The following is an 18,216-nucleotide window of genomic DNA, read 5'->3' on the forward strand; positions in this document are numbered from 1 at the left end:
AACTAAAGAAAAACCTATCTAATGCCACTTTCTTGTTAGGACCTGTCTGAGGCCTATGGCTCAAAAAAGCTTCTTTGGAAAGACTTGGCAAAAGCCAGTCTATCCTACAGGTTCCAAAGGAACTCTGGCCTTCACTCTTACAGCCCTGTACAGCGATAAAGACTTATTACAGGGTCTTGATTGCATCTACATAGTAGATGCTGACTGGAGGGGCAAACTTAAGGCTAGAATGGTTCAGCCAACCCTAACTATTGCTACTTTCTTAAATGTTAGGATATTTCTGAGGCCGTTGGCTCAAACAGGCTTCCTTGGACAGACTGGGCGCAAAACACACCATTTCTGATGTTTCCAAATGAACCCTGGGCTTCACCCTTGAACCTCTATACAGGGACCGTTTCATAGTTTTAAGGTTGAAAGACACAAGTCCATCAAGTTCAACCTAAAAGCTAATGTGTTGATCCAGAGGAAGGCAAAAACCCCATGAGGCAGATATGCTAATTGCCCCATATTAGGGGAAAAATTCCTTCCCGACTCACATATGGCAATCAGACTAGTTCCCTGGATCAACGTCCCATAACAAAATCTAGTACGGATAACCTGCAATTTTATATTATTCAAGAAAGGCACACACATGCCCTCCTTGAATTTTTTTTAGAAATTAAGTATTTCAATTTCATGTGGTAGAGAGTTTCATAACCTCATTGCTCACACAATAAAAATTTGCCAACTAACTTCCTTTAGACAAAGTGAATTAGGATCTTTATGCTAGAGTAATTGAATTAACTCTAACTGAAATAGATTAATGCTTTTTTCCTAAATGTTGAAATTTGTTTAAATCCATCAGCTCAAAAAGGCTTTCTCGGACAGACTTGGCGCAAGCTACTCCATTCTGCAGATCCCAAGGGAACCCTGGCCTTTACCCATTACACCCTGTACAGGGATAGATACTTACCATAGGCCCAGGGCTGCATCTACAGAGTAGCTGCTGGCCGGAGGAGCGAGCTTGAGGCTATAGTGGTTGATTCAACTCTAACTAAAGCTTTTTTTTCCTAAATACTGGGATCTGTTTAAGGCTGTTGGCTCAAACAGACTTCCTCGGACAGACTTGGCGCAAGCTTCTCCATTCTGCAGATCCCAAGGGAACCCTGGTTTTTACCATTACACCCTGTACAGGGGATAGATACTTACCATAGGCCCAGGGTTGCATCTACAGAGTAGCTGCTGGCCGGAGGAGTGCGCTTGAGGCTTGAGTAGTTAAATCAATCCTAACTAAAGAAAAACCTATCTAATGCCACTTTCTTGTTAGGACCTGTCTGAGGGCCTATGGCTCAAAAAAGCTTCTTTGGAAAGACTTGGCAAAAGCCAGTCTATCCTACAGGTTCCAAAGGAACTCTGGCCTTCACTCTTACAGCCCTGTACAGCGATAAAGACTTATTACAGGGTCTTGATTGCATCTACATAGTAGATGCTGACTGGAGGGCAAACTTAAGGCTAGAATGGTTCAGCCAACCCTAACTATTGCTACTTTCTTAAATGTTAGGATATTTCTGAGGCCGTTGGCTCAAACAGGCTTCCTTGGACAGACTGGGCGCAAAAACACACCATTTCTGATGTTTCCAAATGAACCCTGGGCTTCACCCTTGAACCTCTATACAGGGACCGTTTCATAGTTTTAAGGTTGAAAGACACAAGTCCATCAAGTTCAACTAAAAGCTAATGTGTTGATCCAGAGGAAGGCAAAAACCCCATGAGGCAGATGCTAATTGCCCCATATTAGGGGAAAAATTCCTTCCCGACTCCACATATGGCAATCAGACTAGTTCCCTGGATCAACGTCCCATAACAAAATCTAGTACGGATAACCTGCAATTTTATATTATTCAAGAAAGGCACACACATGCCCTCCTTGAATTTTTTTAGAAAATTTAAGTATTTCAATTTCATGTGGTAGAGAGTTTCATAACCTCATTGCTCACACAATAAAAATTTGCCAACTAACTTCCTTTAGACAAAGTGAATTAGGATCTTTATGCTAGAGTAATTGAATTAACTCTAACTGATATAGATTAATGCTTTTTTTCCTAAATGTTGAAATTTGTTTAAATCCATCAGCTCAAAAAGGCTTTCTCGGACAGACTTGGCGCAAGCTACTCCATTCTGCAGATCCCAAGGGAACCCTGGCCTTTACCATTACACCCCTGTACAGGGATAGATACTTACCATAGGCCCAGGGCTGCATCTACAGAGTAGCTGCTGGCCGGAGGAGCGAGCTTGAGGCTATAGTGGTTGATTCAACTCTAACTAAAGCTTTTTTTTCCTAAATACTGGGATCTGTTTAAGGCTGTTGGCTCAAACAGACTTCCTCGGACAGACTTGGCGCAAGCTACTCCATTCTGCAGATCCCAAGGGAACCCTGGTTTTTACCATTACACCCCTGTACAGGATAGATACTTACCATAGGCCCAGGGTTGCATCTACAGAGTAGCTGCTGGCCGGAGGAGTGCGCTTGAGGCTTGAGTAGTTGAATCATCCTAACTAAAGAAAAACCTATCTAATGACACTTTCTTGTTAGGACCTGTCTGAGGCCTATGGCTCAAAAAGCTTCTTTGGAAAGACTTGGCAAAAGCCAGTCTATCCTACAGGTTCCAAAGGAACTCTGGCCTTCACTCTTACAGCCCTTTACAGTGATAAAGACTTATTACAGGCCTTGATTGCATCTACATAGTAGATGCTGACTGGAGGGGCAAACTTAAAGTTAGAATGGTTCAGCCAACCCCTAACTATTGCTACTTTCTTAAATGTTAGGATATTTCTGAGGCCATTGGCTCAAACAGGCTTCCTTGGACAGACTTGGCGCAAAACACACCATTTCTGATGTTTCCAAATGAACCCTGGGCTTCACCCTTGAACCTCTATACAGGGACCGTTTCATAGTTTTAAGGTTGAAAGACACAAGTCTGTCAAGTTCAACCTAAAAGCTAATGTGTTGATCCAGAGGAAGGCAAAAACCCCATGAGGCAGATGCTAATTGCCCCATATTAGGGGAAAAATTCCTTCCCGACTCCACATATGGCAATCAGACTAGTTCCCTGGATCAACGTCCCATAACAAAATCTAGTACGGATAACCTGCAATTTTATATTATTTAAGAAAGGCACACACATGCCCTCCTTGAATTTTTTTTAGAAAATTAAGTATTTCAATTTCATGTGGTAGAGAGTTTCATAACCTCATTGCTCACACAATAAAAATTTGCCAACTAACTTCCTTTAGACAAAGTGAATTAGGATCTTTATGCTAGAGTAATTGAATTAACTCTAACTGAAATAGATTAATGCTTTTTTCCTAAATGTTGAAATTTGTTTAAATCCATCAGCTCAAAAAGGCTTTCTCGGACAGACTTGGCGCAAGCTACTCCATTCTGCAGATCCCAAGGGAACCCTGGCCTTTACCATTACACCCCTGTACAGGGATAGATACTTACCATAGGCCCAGGGCTGCATCTACAGAGTAGCTGCTGGCCGGAGGAGCGAGCTTGAGGCTATAGTGGTTGATTCAACTCTAACTAAAGCTTTTTTTTCCTAAATACTGGGATCTGTTTAAGGCTGTTGGCTCAAACAGACTTCCTCGGACAGACTTGGCGCAAGCTACTCCATTCTGCAGATCCCCAAGGGAACCCTGGTTTTTACCATTACACCCCTGTACAGGGATAGATACTTACCATAGGCTCAGGGTTGCATCTACAGAGTAGCTGCTAGCTGGAGGAGTGCGCTTGAGGCTTGAGTAGTTGAATCAATCCTAACTAAAGAAAAACCTATCTAATGCCACTTTCTTGTTAGGACCTGTCTGAGGCCTATGGCTCAAAAAAGCTTCTTTGGAAAGACTTGGCAAAAGCCAGTCTATCCTACAGGTTCCGAAGGAACTCTGGCCTTCACTCTTACAGCCCTGTACAGCGATAAAGACTTATTACAGGGCCTTGATTGCATCTACATAGTAGATGCTGACTGGAGGGGCAAACTTAAGGCTAGAATGGTTCAGCCAACCCTAACTATTGCTACTTTCTTAAATGTTAAGATATTTCTGAGGCCGTTGGCTCAAACAGGCTTCCTTGGACAGACTGGGCGCAAAACACACCATTTCTGATGTTTCCAAATGAACCCTGGGCGTCACCCTTGAACCTCTATACAGGGACCGTTTCATAGTTTTAAGGTTGAAAGACACAAGTCCATCAAGTTCAACCTAAAAGCTAATGTGTTGATCCAGAGGAAGGCAAAAACCCCATGAGGCAGATGCTAATTGCCCCATATTAGGGGAAAAATTCCTTCCCGACTCCACATATGGCAATCAGACTAGTTCCCTGGATCAACGTCCCATAACAAAATCTAGTACGGATAACCTGCAATTTTATATTATTCAAGAAAGGCACACACATGCCCTACTTGAATTTTTTTTTGAAAATTAAGTATTTCAATTTCATGTGGTAGAGAGTTTCATAACCTCATTGCTCACACAATAAAAATTTGCCAACTAACTTCCTTTAGACAAAGTGAATTAGGATCTTTATGCTAGAGTAATTGAATTAACTCTAACTGAAATAGATTAATGCTTTTTTCCTAAATGTTGAAATTTGTTTAAATCCATCAGCTCAAAAAGGCTTTCTCGGACAGACTTGGCGCAAGCTACTCCATTCTGCAGATCCCAAGGGAACCCTGGCCTTTACCATTACACCCCTGTACAGGGATAGATACTTACCATAGGCCCAGGGCTGCATCTACAGAGTAGCTGCTGGCCGGAGGAGCGAGCTTGAGGCTATAGTGGTTGATTCAACTCTAACTAAAGCTTTTTTTTCCTAAATACTGGGATCTGTTTAAGGCTGTTGGCTCAAACAGACTTCCTCGGACAGACTTGGCGCAAGCTACTCCATTCTGCAGATCCCAAGGGAACCCTGGTTTTTACCATTACACCCCTGTACAGGGATAGATACTTACCATAGGCCCAGGCTTGCATCTACAGAGTAGCTGCTGGCCGGAGGAGTGCGCTTGAGGCTTGAGTAGTTGAATCAATCCTAACTAAAGAAAAACCTATCTAATGCCACTTTCTTTTTAGGACCTGTCTGAGGCCTATGGCTCAAAAAAGTTTCTTTGGAAAGACTTGGCAAAAGCCAGTCTATCCTACAGGTTCCAAAGGAACTCTGGCCTTCACTCTTTCAGCTCTGTACAGCGATAAAGACTTATTGCAGGGCCTTGATTGCATCTACATAGTAGATACTGACTGGAGGGGCAAACTTAAGGCTAGAATGGTTCAGCCAACCCTAACTATTGCTACTTTCTTAAATGTTAGGATATTTCTGAGGCCGTTGGCTCAAACAGGCTTCCTTGGACAGACTGGGCGCAAAACACACCATTTCTGATGTTTCCAAATGAACCCTGGGCTTCACCCTTGAACCTCTATACAGGGACCGTTTCATAGTTTTAAGGTTGAAAGACACAAGTCCATCAAGTTCAACCTAAAAGCTAATGTGTTGATCCAGAAGAAGGCAAAAACCCCATGAGGCAGATGCTAATTGCCCCATATTAGGGGAAAAATTCCTTCCCGACTCCACATATGGCAATCAGACTAGTTCCCTGGATCAACGTCCCATAACAAAATCTAGTACGGATAACCTGCAATTTTATATTATTCAAGAAAGGCACACACATGCCCTCCTTGAATTTTTTTTAGAAAATTAAGTATTTCAATTTCATGTGGTAGAGAGTTTCATAACCTCATTGCTCACACAATAAAAATTTGCCAACTAACTTCCTTTAGACAAAGTGAATTAGGATCTTTATGCTAGAGTAATTGAATTAACTCTAACTGAAATAGATTAATGCTTTTTTCCTAAATGTTGAAATTTGTTTAAATCCATCAGCTCAAAAAGGCTTTCTCGGACAGACTTGGCGCAAGCTACTCCATTCTGCAGATCCCAAGGGAACCCTGGCCTTTACCATTACACCCCTGTACAGGGATAGATACTTACCATAGGCCCAGGGCTGCATCTACAGAGTAGCTGCTGGCCGGAGGAGCGAGCTTGAGGCTATAGTGGTTGATTCAACTCTAACTAAAGCTTTTTTTTCCTAAATACTGGGATCTGTTTAAGGCTGTTGGCTCAAACAGACTTCCTCGGACAGACTTGGCGCAAGCTACTCCATTCTGCAGATCCCAAGGGAACCCTGGTTTTTACCATTACACACCTGTACAGGGATAGATACTTACCATAGGCCCAGGGTTGCATCTACAGAGTAGCTGCTGGCCGGAGGAGTGCGCTTGAGGCTTGAGTAGTTGAATCAATCCTAACTAAAGAAAAACCTATCTAATGACACTTTCTTGTTAGGACCTGTCTGAGGCCTATGGCTCAAAAAAGCTTCTTTGGAAAGACTTGGCAAAAGCCAGTCTATCCTACAGGTTCCAAAGGAACTCTGGCCTTCACTCTTACAGCCCTGTACAGCGATAAAGACTTATTACAGGGTCTTGATTGCATCTACATAGTAGATGCTGACTGGAGGGGCAAACTTAAGGCTAGAATGGTTCAGCCAACCCTAACTATTGCTACTTTCTTAAATGTTAGGATATTTCTGAGGCCGTTGGCTCAAACAGGCTTCCTTGGACAGACTGGGCGCAAAACACACCATTTCTGATGTTTCCAAATGAACCCTGGGCTTCACCCTTGAACCTCTATACAGGGACCGTTTCATAGTTTTAAGGTTGAAAGACACAAGTCCATCAAGTTCAACCTAAAAGCTAATGTGTTGATCCAGAGGAAGGCAAAAACCCCATGAGGCAGATGCTAATTGCCCCATATTAGGGGAAAAATTCCTTCCCGACTCCACATATGGCAATCAGACTAGTTCCCTGGATCAACGTCCCATAACAAAATCTAGTACGGATAACCTGCAATTTTATATTATTCAAGAAAGGCACACACATGCCCTCCTTGAATTTTTTTTAGAAAATTAAGTATTTCAATTTCATGTGGTAGAGAGTTTCATAACCTCATTGCTCACACAATAAAAATTTGCCAACTAACTTCCTTTAGACAAAGTGAATTAGGATCTTTATGCTAGAGTAATTGAATTAACTCTAACTGAAATAGATTAATGCTTTTTTCCTAAATGTTGAAATTTGTTTAAATCCATCAGCTCAAAAAGGCTTTCTCGGACAGACTTGGCGCAAGCTACTCCATTCTGCAGATCCCAAGGGAACCCTGGCCTTTACCATTACACCCCTGTACAGGGATAGATACTTACCATAGGCCCAGGGCTGCATCTACAGAGTAGCTGCTGGCCGGAGGAGCGAGCTTGAGGCTATAGTGGTTGATTCAACTCTAACTAAAGCTTTTTTTTCCTAAATACTGGGATCTGTTTAAGGCTGTTGGCTCAAACAGACTTCCTCGGACAGACTTGGCGCAAGCTTCTCCATTCTGCAGATCCCAAGGGAACCCTGGTTTTTACCATTACACCCCTGTACAGGGATAGATACTTACCATAGGCCCAGGGTTGCATCTACAGAGTAGCTGCTGGCCGGAGGAGTGCGCTTGAGGCTTGAGTAGTTAAATCAATCCTAACTAAAGAAAAACCTATCTAATGCCACTTTCTTGTTAGGACCTGTCTGAGGCCTATGGCTCAAAAAAGCTTCTTTGGAAAGACTTGGCAAAAGCCAGTCTATCCTACAGGTTCCAAAGGAACTCTGGCCTTCACTCTTACAGCCCTGTACAGCGATAAAGACTTATTACAGGGTCTTGATTGCATCTACATAGTAGATGCTGACTGGAGGGGCAAACTTAAGGCTAGAATGGTTCAGCCAACCCTAACTATTGCTACTTTCTTAAATGTTAGGATATTTCTGAGGCCGTTGGCTCAAACAGGCTTCCTTGGACAGACTGGGCGCAAAACACACCATTTCTGATGTTTCCAAATGAACCCTGGGCTTCACCCTTGAACCTCTATACAGGGACCGTTTCATAGTTTTAAGGTTGAAAGACACAAGTCCATCAAGTTCAACCTAAAAGCTAATGTGTTGATCCAGAGGAAGGCAAAAACCCCATGAGGCAGATGCTAATTGCCCCATATTAGGGGAAAAATTCCTTCCCGACTCCACATATGGCAATCAGACTAGTTCCCTGGATCAACGTCCCATAACAAAATCTAGTACGGATAACCTGCAATTTTATATTATTCAAGAAAGGCACACACATGCCCTCCTTGAATTTTTTTTAGAAAATTAAGTATTTCAATTTCATGTGGTAGAGAGTTTCATAACCTCATTGCTCACACAATAAAAATTTGCCAACTAACTTCCTTTAGACAAAGTGAATTAGGATCTTTATGCTAGAGTAATTGAATTAACTCTAACTGAAATAGATTAATGCTTTTTTCCTAAATGTTGAAATTTGTTTAAATCCATCAGCTCAAAAAGGCTTTCTCGGACAGACTTGGCGCAAGCTACTCCATTCTGCAGATCCCAAGGGAACCCTGGCCTTTACCATTACACCCCTGTACAGGGATAGATACTTACCATAGGCCCAGGGCTGCATCTACAGAGTAGCTGCTGGCCGGAGGAGCGAGCTTGAGGCTATAGTGGTTGATTCAACTCTAACTAAAGCTTTTTTTTCCTAAATACTGGGATCTGTTTAAGGCTGTTGGCTCAAACAGACTTCCTCGGACAGACTTGGCGCAAGCTACTCCATTCTGCAGATCCCAAGGGAACCCTGGTTTTTACCATTACACCCCTGTACAGGGATAGATACTTACCATAGGCCCAGGGTTGCATCTACAGAGTAGCTGCTGGCCGGAGGAGTGCGCTTGAGGCTTGAGTAGTTGAATCAATCCTAACTAAAGAAAAACCTATCTAATGACACTTTCTTGTTAGGACCTGTCTGAGGCCTATGGCTCAAAAAAGCTTCTTTGGAAAGACTTGGCAAAAGCCAGTCTATCCTACAGGTTCCAAAGGAACTCTGGCCTTCACTCTTACAGCCCTTTACAGTGATAAAGACTTATTACAGGGCCTTGATTGCATCTACATAGTAGATGCTGACTGGAGGGGCAAACTTAAAGTTAGAATGGTTCAGCCAACCCTAACTATTGCTACTTTCTTAAATGTTAGGATATTTCTGAGGCCATTGGCTCAAACAGGCTTCCTTGGACAGACTTGGCGCAAAACACACCATTTCTGATGTTTCCAAATGAACCCTGGGCTTCACCCTTGAACCTCTATACAGGGACCGTTTCATAGTTTTAAGGTTGAAAGACACAAGTCTGTCAAGTTCAACCTAAAAGCTAATGTGTTGATCCAGAGGAAGGCAAAAACCCCATGAGGCAGATGCTAATTGCCCCATATTAGGGGAAAAATTCCTTCCCGACTCCACATATGGCAATCAGACTAGTTCCCTGGATCAACGTCCCATAACAAAATCTAGTACGGATAACCTGCAATTTTATATTATTTAAGAAAGGCACACACATGCCCTCCTTGAATTTTTTTTAGAAAATTAAGTATTTCAATTTCATGTGGTAGAGAGTTTCATAACCTCATTGCTCACACAATAAAAATTTGCCAACTAACTTCCTTTAGACAAAGTGAATTAGGATCTTTATGCTAGAGTAATTGAATTAACTCTAACTGAAATAGATTAATGCTTTTTTCCTAAATGTTGAAATTTGTTTAAATCCATCAGCTCAAAAAGGCTTTCTCGGACAGACTTGGCGCAAGCTACTCCATTCTGCAGATCCCAAGGGAACCCTGGCCTTTACCATTACACCCCTGTACAGGGATAGATACTTACCATAGGCCCAGGGCTGCATCTACAGAGTAGCTGCTGGCCGGAGGAGCGAGCTTGAGGCTATAGTGGTTGATTCAACTCTAACTAAAGCTTTTTTTTCCTAAATACTGGGATCTGTTTAAGGCTGTTGGCTCAAACAGACTTCCTCGGACAGACTTGGCGCAAGCTACTCCATTCTGCAGATCCCAAGGGAACCCTGGTTTTTACCATTACACCCCTGTACAGGGATAGATACTTACCATAGGCTCAGGGTTGCATCTACAGAGTAGCTGCTAGCTGGAGGAGTGCGCTTGAGGCTTGAGTAGTTGAATCAATCCTAACTAAAGAAAAACCTATCTAATGCCACTTTCTTGTTAGGACCTGTCTGAGGCCTATGGCTCAAAAAAGCTTCTTTGGAAAGACTTGGCAAAAGCCAGTCTATCCTACAGGTTCCGAAGGAACTCTGGCCTTCACTCTTACAGCCCTGTACAGCGATAAAGACTTATTACAGGGCCTTGATTGCATCTACATAGTAGATGCTGACTGGAGGGGCAAACTTAAGGCTAGAATGGTTCAGCCAACCCTAACTATTGCTACTTTCTTAAATGTTAAGATATTTCTGAGGCCGTTGGCTCAAACAGGCTTCCTTGGACAGACTGGGCGCAAAACACACCATTTCTGATGTTTCCAAATGAACCCTGGGCGTCACCCTTGAACCTCTATACAGGGACCGTTTCATAGTTTTAAGGTTGAAAGACACAAGTCCATCAAGTTCAACCTAAAAGCTAATGTGTTGATCCAGAGGAAGGCAAAAACCCCATGAGGCAGATGCTAATTGCCCCATATTAGGGGAAAAATTCCTTCCCGACTCCACATATGGCAATCAGACTAGTTCCCTGGATCAACGTCCCATAACAAAATCTAGTACGGATAACCTGCAATTTTATATTATTCAAGAAAGGCACACACATGCCCTACTTGAATTTTTTTTTGAAAATTAAGTATTTCAATTTCATGTGGTAGAGAGTTTCATAACCTCATTGCTCACACAATAAAAATTTGCCAACTAACTTCCTTTAGACAAAGTGAATTAGGATCTTTATGCTAGAGTAATTGAATTAACTCTAACTGAAATAGATTAATGCTTTTTTCCTAAATGTTGAAATTTGTTTAAATCCATCAGCTCAAAAAGGCTTTCTCGGACAGACTTGGCGCAAGCTACTCCATTCTGCAGATCCCAAGGGAACCCTGGCCTTTACCATTACACCCCTGTACAGGGATAGATACTTACCATAGGCCCAGGGCTGCATCTACAGAGTAGCTGCTGGCCGGAGGAGCGAGCTTGAGGCTATAGTGGTTGATTCAACTCTAACTAAAGCTTTTTTTTCCTAAATACTGGGATCTGTTTAAGGCTGTTGGCTCAAACAGACTTCCTCGGACAGACTTGGCGCAAGCTACTCCATTCTGCAGATCCCAAGGGAACCCTGGTTTTTACCATTACACCCCTGTACAGGGATAGATACTTACCATAGGCCCAGGCTTGCATCTACAGAGTAGCTGCTGGCCGGAGGAGTGCGCTTGAGGCTTGAGTAGTTGAATCAATCCTAACTAAAGAAAAACCTATCTAATGCCACTTTCTTTTTAGGACCTGTCTGAGGCCTATGGCTCAAAAAAGTTTCTTTGGAAAGACTTGGCAAAAGCCAGTCTATCCTACAGGTTCCAAAGGAACTCTGGCCTTCACTCTTTCAGCTCTGTACAGCGATAAAGACTTATTGCAGGGCCTTGATTGCATCTACATAGTAGATACTGACTGGAGGGGCAAACTTAAGGCTAGAATGGTTCAGCCAACCCTAACTATTGCTACTTTCTTAAATGTTAGGATATTTCTGAGGCCGTTGGCTCAAACAGGCTTCCTTGGACAGACTGGGCGCAAAACACACCATTTCTGATGTTTCCAAATGAACCCTGGGCTTCACCCTTGAACCTCTATACAGGGACCGTTTCATAGTTTTAAGGTTGAAAGACACAAGTCCATCAAGTTCAACCTAAAAGCTAATGTGTTGATCCAGAAGAAGGCAAAAACCCCATGAGGCAGATGCTAATTGCCCCATATTAGGGGAAAAATTCCTTCCCGACTCCACATATGGCAATCAGACTAGTTCCCTGGATCAACGTCCCATAACAAAATCTAGTACGGATAACCTGCAATTTTATATTATTCAAGAAAGGCACACACATGCCCTCCTTGAATTTTTTTTAGAAAATTAAGTATTTCAATTTCATGTGGTAGAGAGTTTCATAACCTCATTGCTCACACAATAAAAATTTGCCAACTAACTTCCTTTAGACAAAGTGAATTAGGATCTTTATGCTAGAGTAATTGAATTAACTCTAACTGAAATAGATTAATGCTTTTTTCCTAAATGTTGAAATTTGTTTAAATCCATCAGCTCAAAAAGGCTTTCTCGGACAGACTTGGCGCAAGCTACTCCATTCTGCAGATCCCAAGGGAACCCTGGCCTTTACCATTACACCCCTGTACAGGGATAGATACTTACCATAGGCCCAGGGCTGCATCTACAGAGTAGCTGCTGGCCGGAGGAGCGAGCTTGAGGCTATAGTGGTTGATTCAACTCTAACTAAAGCTTTTTTTTCCTAAATACTGGGATCTGTTTAAGGCTGTTGGCTCAAACAGACTTCCTCGGACAGACTTGGCGCAAGCTACTCCATTCTGCAGATCCCAAGGGAACCCTGGTTTTTACCATTACACACCTGTACAGGGATAGATACTTACCATAGGCCCAGGGTTGCATCTACAGAGTAGCTGCTGGCCGGAGGAGTGCGCTTGAGGCTTGAGTAGTTGAATCAATCCTAACTAAAGAAAAACCTATCTAATGACACTTTCTTGTTAGGACCTGTCTGAGGCCTATGGCTCAAAAAAGCTTCTTTGGAAAGACTTGGCAAAAGCCAGTCTATCCTACAGGTTCCAAAGGAACTCTGGCCTTCACTCTTACAGCCCTGTACAGTGATAAAGACTTATTACAGGGCCTTGATTGCATCTACATAGTAGATGCTGACTGGAGGGGCAAACTTAAAGTTAGAATGGATCAGCCAACCCTAACTATTGCTACTTTCTTAAATGTTAGGATATTTCTGAGGCCATTGGCTCAAACAGGCTTCCTTGGACAGACTTGGCGCAAAACACACCATTTCTGATGTTTCCAAATGAACCCTGGGCTTCACCCTTGAACCTCTATACAGGGACCGTTTCATAGTTTTAAGGTTGAAAGACACAAGTCTGTCAAGTTCAACCTAAAAGCTAATGTGTTGATCCAGAGGAAGGCAAAAACCCCATGAGGCAGATGCTAATTGCCCCATATTAGGGGAAAAATTCCTTCCCGACTCCACATATGGCAATCAGACTAGTTCCCTGGATCAACGTCCCATAACAAAATCTAGTACGGATAACCTGCAATTTTATATTATTTAAGAAAGGCACACATATGCCCTCCTTGAATTTTTTTTAGAAAATTAAGTATTTCAATTTCATGTTGTAGAGAGTTTCATAACCTCATTGCTCACACAATAAAAATTTGCCAACTAACTTCCTTTAGACAAAGTGAATTAGGATCTTTATGCTAGAGTAATTGAATTAACTCTAACTGAAATAGATTAATGCTTTTTTCCTAAATGTTGAAATTTGTTTAAATCCATCAGCTCAAAAAGGCTTTCCCGGACAGACTTGGCACAAGCTACTCCATTCTGCAGATCCCAAGGGAACCCTGGCCTTTACCATTACACCCCTGTACAGGGATAGATACTTACCATAGGCCCAGGGCTGCATCTACAGAGTAGCTGCTGGCCGGAGGAGCGAGCTTGAGGCTATAGTGGTTGATTCAACTCTAACTAAAGCTTTTTTTTCCTAAATACTGGGATCTGTTTAAGGCTGTTGGCTCAAACAGACTTCCTCGGACAGACTTGGCGCAAGCTACTCCATTCTGCAGATCCCAAGGGAACCCTGGTTTTTACCATTACACCCCTGTACAGGGATAGATACTTACCATAGGCCCAGGGTTGCATCTACAGAGTAGCTGCTGGCCGGAGGAGTGCGCTTGAGGCTTGAGTAGTTGAATCAATCCTAACTAAAGAAAAACCTATCTAATGCCACTTTCTTGTTAGGACCTGTCTGAGGCCTATGGCTCAAAAAAGCTTCTTTGGAAAGACTTGGCAAAAGCCAGTCTATCCTACAGGTTCCAAAGGAACTCTGGCCTTCACTCTTACAGCCCTGTACAGCGATAAAGACTTATTACAGGGTCTTGATTGCATCTACATAGTAGATGCTGACTGGAGGGGCAAACTTAAGGCTAGAATGGTTCAGCCAACCCTAACTATTGCTACTTTCTTAAATGTTAGGATATTTCTGAGGCCGTTGGCTCAAACAGGCTTCCTTGGACAGACTGGGCGCAAAACACACCATTTCTGATGTTTCCAAATGAACCCTGGGCTTCACCCTTGAACCTCTATACAGGGACCGTTTCATAGTTTTAAGGTTGAAAGACACAAGTCCATCAAGTTCAACCTAAAAGCTAATGTGTTGATCCAGAGGAAGGCAAAAACCCCATGAGGCAGATGCTAATTGCCCCATATTAGGGGAAAAATTCCTTCCCGACTCCACATATGGCAATCAGACTAGTTCCCTGGATCAACGTCCCATAACAAAATCTAGTACGGATAACCTGCAATTTTATATTATTCAAGAAAGGCACACACATGCCCTCCTTGAATTTTTTTTAGAAAATTAAGTATTTCAATTTCATGTGGTAGAGAGTTTCATAACCTCATTGCTCACACAATAAAAATTTGCCAACTAACTTCCTTTAGGCAAAGTGAATTAGGATCTTTATGCTAGAGTAATTGAATTAACTCTAACTGAAATAGATTAATGCTTTTTTCCTAAATGTTGAAATTTGTTTAAATCCATCAGCTCAAAAAGGCTTTCTCGGACAGACTTGGCGCAAGCTACTCCATTCTGCAGATCCCAAGGGAACCCTGGCCTTTACCATTACACCCCTGTACAGGGATAGATACTTACCATAGGCCCAGGGCTGCATCTACAGAGTAGCTGCTGGCCGGAGGAGCGAGCTTGAGGCTATAGTGGTTGATTCAACTCTAACTAAAGCTTTTTTTTCCTAAATACTGGGATCTGTTTAAGGCTGTTGGCTCAAACAGACTTCCTCGGACAGACTTGGCACAAGCTACTCCATTCTGCAGATCCCAAGGGAACCCTGGTTTTTACCATTACACCCCTGTACAGGGATAGATACTTACCATAGGCCCAGGGTTGCATCTACAGAGTAGCTGCTGGCCGGAGGAGTGCGCTTGAGGCTTGAGTAGTTGAATCAATCCTAACTAAAGAAAAACCTATCTAATGCCACTTTCTTGTTAGGACCTGTCTGAGGCCTATGGCTCAAAAAAGCTTCTTTGGAAAGACTTGGCAAAAGCCAGTCTATCCTACAGGTTCCAAAGGAACTCTGGCCTTCACTCTTTCAGCTCTGTACAGCGATAAAGACTTACTGCAGGGCCTTGATTGCATCTACATAGTAGATACTGACTGGAGGGGCAAACTTAAGGCTAGAATGGTTCAGCCAACCCTAACTATTGCTACTTTCTTAAATGTTAGGATATTTCTGAGGCCGTTGGCTCAAACAGGCTTCCTTGGACAGACTGGGCGCAAAACACACCATTTCTGATGTTTACAAATGAACCCTGGGCTTCACCCTTGAACCTCAATACATGGACAGTTTCATAGTTTTAAGGTTGAAAGACACAAGTCCATCAAGTTCAACCTAAAAGCTAATGTGTTGATCCAGAGGAAGGCAAAAACCCCATGAGGCAGATGCTAATTGCCCCATATTAGAGGAAAAATTCCTTCCCGACTCCACATATGGCAATCAGACTAGTTCCCTGGATCAACGTCCCATAGCAAAATCTAGTACGGATAACCTGCAATTTTATATTATTCAAGAAAGGCACACATATGCCCTCCTTGAATTTTTTTTAGAAAATTAAGTATTTCAAGTTCATGTGGTAGAGAGTTCCATAACCTCATTGCTCACACAATAAAAATTTGCCAACTAACTTCCTTTAGACAAAGTGAATTAGGATCTTTATGCTAGAGTAATTGAATTAACTCTAACTGAAATAGATTAATGCTTTTTTCCTAAATGTTGAAATTTGTTTAAATCCATCAGCTCAAAAAGGCTTTCTCGGACAGACTTGGCGCAAGCTACTCCATTCTGCAGATCCCAAGGGAACCCTGGCCTTTACCATTACACGCCTGTACATGGATAGATACTTACCATAGGCCCAGGGCTGCATCTACAGAGTAGCTGCTGGCCGGAGGAGCGAGCTTGAGGCTATAGTGGTTGATTCAACTCTAACTGAAGCTTTTTTTTTTCCTAAATACTGGGATCTGTTTAAGGCTGTTGGCTCAAACAGACTTCCTCGGACAGACTTGGCGCAAGCTACTCCATTCTGCAGATCCCAAGGAACCCAGGTTTTTACCATTACACCCCTGTACAGGGATAGATACTTACCATAGGCCCAGGGTTGCATCTACAGAGTAGCTGCTGGCCGGAGGAGTGCGCTTGAGGCTTAAGTAGTTGAATCAATCCTAACTAAAGAAAAACCTATCTAATGCCACTTTCTTGTTAGGACCTGTCTGAGGCCTATGGCTCAAAAAAGCTTCTTTGGAAAGACTTGGCAAAAGCCAGTCTATCCTACAGGTTCCAAAGGAACTCTGACCTTCACTCTTACAGCCCTGTACAGCGATAAAGACTTATTACATGGCCTTGATTGCATCTACATAGTAGATGCTGACTGGAGGGGCAAACTTAAGGCTAGAATGGTTCAGCCACCCTAACTATTGCTACTTTCTGAAATGTTAGGATATTTCTGAGGCCGTTGGCTCAAACAGGCTTCCTTGGACAGACTGGGCGCAAAACACACCATTTCTGATGGTTCCAAATGAACCCTGGGCTTCACCCTTGAACCTCAATACAGGGACAGTTTCATAGTTTTAAGGTTGAAAGACACAAGTCCATCAAGTTCAACCTAAAAGCTAATGTGTTGATCCAGAGGAAGGCAAAAACCCCATGAGGCAGATGCTAATTGCCCCATTTTAGGGGAAAAATTCCTTCCCGACTCCACATATGGCAATCAGACTAGTTCCCTGGATCAACGTAACATAACAAAATCTATTACCACTAACCTGAAATGTTATATTATTCAAGGAACATTTTTCATCAAGCAGTTTTCACCGGAAATGTGTTGCACAACTGTTTGAATCTCAGTAAATTCCTGCGCAACTTACATTTAAATACTCTGACCTTTTTACACCCACTCTTTTAACTTCTTAAATAGTGAACAGAGCTTATCTGGACCGCTTGTGGCTTAGCTTTACCTGAAAACTTATTACAAATTAGGCTGGAAAAGTGGTGTAAAATAGGACTGAAATTGACTCCATCTTTTGACTGGAGTACATTTCTTGAGGTGTAGTACGTCAGCTTTAAGGGGATATTTCAATAAATGAATGACCCTGGCTGCAGGTATAAAGAATCAAACTGTGCTGTCCTGACCCATTCCTGGGATTGTGTATGGCACTGCCATCACCTCAATACTGCCGCAGCCAACAAATGTAATCAGACGGACTGCCCAGCTGAGCGCACTGAGCTGCTGCAGCTCTGAGATGGTGGAACCTCTTTTTTTTAATTAAATGACCTGCAGCTAGGGACATTCATTTATTGAAAGGGAACAACCCCTTTAAGGATGAGTCAAGTTCATTAAGAGGTTTAGTCTTTTTAATGAATTTGGTGCACGTTCCTCCAATAGGCGCTTCATGAATGCTGGTATAGAAATCCACCAGCCTTGATGAATCGGCCACCATAGGTTTACATGGCATGAGCATATACAGAACAGTTGTGTAGTATACGTTACCAGGCCCTCATGATGCTCTTGGTCCTGGATGGCCTTCCACAGTCTGCTTTCTTGCTTCATCATCTTGAAGGGCTCCACTTTCTTTTCTTCTGGCTGGCATGGTGCGGCTCTATCATCCTGCTCCTTTAACACGAAGGGACGAATGACTGTAAAGCTGCCAGGAGCGTTTTTTTATCCCCTTAGATCATTGTGACACCACAAAGTGATGACATAGACAAGTGGGTGAGGCGCCTTTATTCAGTCATCGGGTGTGGTCAGAAGAAATTAGCATATTCCGTGATGTTACTACAATGAGAACAGACATGAACATTCTATTCGGAACCCGACCGCCATTATCAGCGGAACCTTCACTGCTGTCAGATTGGCACTAAAAACAAAAAGAGACCGCGGTGAACCTGGACAGTAACAATCTACAGGGACAGTGA

The sequence above is a fragment of the Phyllobates terribilis genome, unplaced genomic scaffold, assembly GCF_046119375.1.
Source record: "Phyllobates terribilis strain yellow unplaced genomic scaffold, ASM4611937v1 Scaffold_110__1_contigs__length_5578470, whole genome shotgun sequence".
NCBI lineage: Eukaryota > Metazoa > Chordata > Amphibia > Anura > Dendrobatidae > Phyllobates > Phyllobates terribilis.